The following is a 4,374-nucleotide window of genomic DNA, read 5'->3' as shown; positions in this document are numbered from 1 at the left end:
ATTTGAGTTCAAATAGATATAGCGTAAAGGGAACTGCACCTGTCATCTGTTGCTGGGTTATGCTGTATAACAAATGATCCTCGAGTCTCAGCACTTGGGATGAGCGAAAGCTGATTTTTGCCCATCTTATAAGTTGCTGTGTCCCTTGTCCTCTTCTGTTTTGAGATCCAGTGGATAGAAGAGCCCCACTTAGGGACTTCATGGGCCTTGTATCAGAGGAAAATGACAGAAGTGTTAGAACCTTGAAATCCCCCTCACAGTTTCTGGTTATGTCTCTTTCATTCTTTGTCATATATCAAAGGAAAGAGTTTGATATGAATTAAAAATCTTCCTCATGGAGGGACACTAGATGTTTTGGAAAAATGTAATCTATCAGAGAATATACAAAACAATTATCTAATGTCTCGGTTGCTGCTGAATACCTAACGCATCAGCCTCACTTATGCCTTGCTGGTCCATTTCTTACTTATAACTGTCTTAGTGATTTTTTCATTGCAGAGATGAAATACCTGAGCCCCACAAGTTACAGCAGGAGCAGTTATTTCAGCTTGCAGTTTGTAGAGGTTTCAGCCCATCGTCAGCTGGCTCCAAGGCAGGGCGGTATGACGGAGGGATGTCACAGAGGAGAAACAGTCCATGGTGTAACAGGAAGAAGGCAGCGCAGCACCATGTGGAGGCTGCCATCTGCCTTCCCCCTCTCTCTTTCTGTTCCATCCAGGAGATAAACCTGCTGATTGTCCACACCACAAACTATGCTAATTCCAGTCAGGGGACTAATTTAGCACCACACACTCCTAATCTCACTATTACACACCCTAGATTTGCCACCTCCAAAAAGCCTATCTCAAAGCACACAAAGCTTTGGGGGGAGATGGTGTATCTAGGTACAAGCCACGACAATTACTATGTTTTTAGAAAATAATAGAAAAGCTAAGGAGCAAAATTTGTGGGAAGAATATTTTGTTGGCATTCAGGGTACCAAATATTTTTCAAAGATTGAGTACTATGAAATAACCTTCAAACTATAAACCAAAGGCCATCTCTTCCAGGGAGGCTTCCTGGGTTAGTCCTATAACACCATGCTTACCAGCAATTTCCATTCACCTCCCCTCCTCTGAGCGTGAGCCCTTCTCCATGAGGTAATACAAAGCTAGGAGGAACGTGGTTCATGCTCGTTTCTCCTACAGCATTGGAAACTAACTGAGAGACCAAGATGCTAACCAGTAAAGTAAAAGACATTACCTAACTGTGAAGATCCTTGATTCATAACAAACCCTGACTTGATTATTTGACGCACTTCTCCAAAATAGGAAATATTTTTAGTTTCAAGATCTTTTTGTTATTTCTCTTCCTGTCCTATGACAGTGCAAGTCATAGGTCCTATTATACAAACATCACCTGGCCACTGTGAGGGCTGAGCTGTATGCTGTATGGGGGCTGCCCTGGTGCACATGGACCCTCCCTTTTAGTAGGAACTATCCAGGCAAATGGAGTTGTCACAGAAGTGTATTATTAGAAACATAACAAGCACCAAGAGAAAAACTAAAAAGAGCTCTAAGGACATAGATTTGATTTATTTTGCTTTGCTGTGCGCCTTTCCTGAGGAAACGACAATTGAGCTGAGATCTGAACATAGAGGAAAGAATGAAAGGAAGACAATTCAAAAAGGATCACAAAGACATTTGCAAAGAACCGGAGGTGGGCAGAAGGGAAAGACAAGTCAGCTGAGAGGAGCACAGACACTAAAGTGGCACACAACGTGGGAAGCAGGTGCTCAAGGTCTTGTACATCGTGTCCAAGATTTGGGTCTTTAGCTTCTGAGAGCTTTTTAAAAGTAACACGACAAAAATCTGAATCTCTTAAAAATCACTCTAGATGTTAAGTGAGATGATTTGGTGAGAGGTAAATGAGAGGGAGGACGCCAACAGAAGGTCTTTTGTATTAGCATAGATAGGATTTTCTGTGGCAGGAGGGGGATTCAGGACCCTTCACACTGGCACATAACCAAAAATAGCTCCACTATTACCAGATTGCAATTCTGGAGAGTACAGAGTGAGCTGGGGGGAAACAGGAACTGATTGACTCTTTCCCGGTCAACAGTTTGCTAGAAGTGGAAGAGTGTATCCATCAAAAAGTGTATTTTCCAGTCCTTTTCAATCTATGAGTGCACGTGTGCCTGTGTGTGTGTGTGTGTGTGTGTGTGTGCCTGTATGTGTGAAAGAGAGAGAGAGAGGGAGAAAGAGAGGAGAGAACTATTTCTGAGCAATATAATATATTTAAACATTTTTATAATCACCTGTATGTAAGTTTAGTATATATCTTCTCTAGTGACCGTGGATATCATGTTTAAAAAATGGCAACATCACAAAATAGAAGAACCTGTCATTTCTGAGCCATGGAGGAGCCAGGAGAACTGTCCAACTATGAAACCTGCACTGCATTTTAGTGATTAAGAAATAAATTTTTGTTATCTTATGTAATTGAAATTCGGGGGATGTTTTTTGCTAGTGATGAATCCACTCTGGCATACAAAAATAAGATGTTACATGGAAAGAGGCAGCAACATAGGTGCACTGGCAGAGGAGACGTCCCTTTTGGATTTCTTCTTGGAAATGAGGAACAGCACTCTGTAGACTGGAACTGCATGGTGTTTGCAATGAGCTCTCCCATTTCTCACGAGGCCCATTCTTGGTCACCTGAGGAAAAGATTGTAACAGACACCAAGTGGCCTTTAGCTATACAAGACCACTATTAGAAAGTTAAAGAGAAGCCTGCTTTGAGCAGAGATGTCCATTCCACTACTCATGTAACACATATTTTGTTGAGTTTCTTCAATGAGCTTTAAAATGTACCTGAGGTTGCTCGGATCAGACATGGTAAGGCGACAGACATGGAGACAGTTTATTGTCACGGTTCCTGAGAGAGTGAGGCGTGGCATGCTGACCTGCGAGGGAAGCTCTAGGACTGATCAGCAGGCGGAAGAATGAGGGACAACTGGACCTTTGTATCCACTGTCACAGGAAGAGAAGACAAAGGTAGGGCTCTGAGGAGACCTTGGATTGAATAGTCCTTTTGGCAGGCCCTGAACCATAGCAGTGGTTTCTAGCAATCCAAGGCTTTGTTCTGGGATGACTTAGGGCAGGAGGGTAGTGTTTCAGATGCCAGGAGCCTAATAGAAAGAAGCAGACGGGTGTGAACTTGGGAGTGGTTTGTTTGCTTATGAAAGATGCTCACAGCCAAGTTGTTTAGTATTTTAGAAATTAGCTCATTCATGTCTGGTCTATAAGGCTCTAGGATACCAAAACATCATTAAAACATTAATAATGTATCAGACACATGCAAAAATAAGATAGTGGGAGTTATGCAAATCAAAATGGTTAGATAATTAGAAAGACACCGATTCACCAGACATTGGATAGACCCAGTTTGTTATCCCATTACCGCCCAACTTCGAAATCAATTTGACTGCTTCACATTTCTGCTCAATACATCAGATTATTCAAGGTTAAAATAAAGTCATAAATATGCTAAATGTTACAAAAAAAGTTTTTGATGAACTGTGTATGTCAGCATTCAAATTAGAGCTTATGGTGATATATGATTCTGAAAACTATACAAAGGCCGTTGTGAATGTGAAAGTTAAATACAATATCCCTTAATGAATACCTTCAATGCCCCCATTCCCAAAAGAACCAGATTCCCTAAAATACAGTCCGAGTCACAGAGCTCCTCAGAGGCTTCCCCTTTATATTGCCCACATTCTTACTTTGCAGTCCTGCTAAGACCAGCTTCCTTCTCAGGTTTTGCTATCTGTCACACCTCTGTCTATGTATTGTTACTTTTTCCCATAGTTCAACATAAAACAGTGCTACTGAGGTTAGGTTCATCTTCAGCAATTTTTATGGCCTGGTCTTATTGATAGTTATGTGGGTTATTTTCCTAGTTTGTATGCAAGTCAATACTTAAGTACCTGATCTTTCACACGTCATTTGTGTCCCAGGCCATGCTACTTGGATTTCCACCTGTGGTATCCACTCTCTGGGAAATCCCAGTTAGGAAGATGGTGTTCCAAGAACACTGTCAAGAATCCTCAGGAAGAAAGTCCTGATTCCCTCTCTACCATCTTCATCAATGTTCCAGGCAGCCATCGTGATGACTGTCCTTAATTCCAGACTACAGTATACCTTGCCCGACTTTATGCCTGTCCAAACAGGTCCTGTGCTTTCCACACTACACTTGTTCTAAAAGTCCCTTGTGGCTCTATGCAAAAGGAACCTCATTCATTGCTCTAAGCTCTTCCTCCTCAGTACCCCAAACCTGTGCTGCCTTTAACTTCCTTCCCAATATGGCTTTTGTCTTGACACTGTTGTCTTT

This window comes from Cavia porcellus, unplaced genomic scaffold (assembly GCF_034190915.1).
Source record: "Cavia porcellus strain 051 isolate PalLab524CR breed Dunkin Hartley unplaced genomic scaffold, mCavPor4.1 scaffold_8, whole genome shotgun sequence".
NCBI classification, from domain to species: Eukaryota; Metazoa; Chordata; class Mammalia; order Rodentia; family Caviidae; genus Cavia; species Cavia porcellus.
This window is presented reverse-complemented; position numbering follows the sequence as displayed.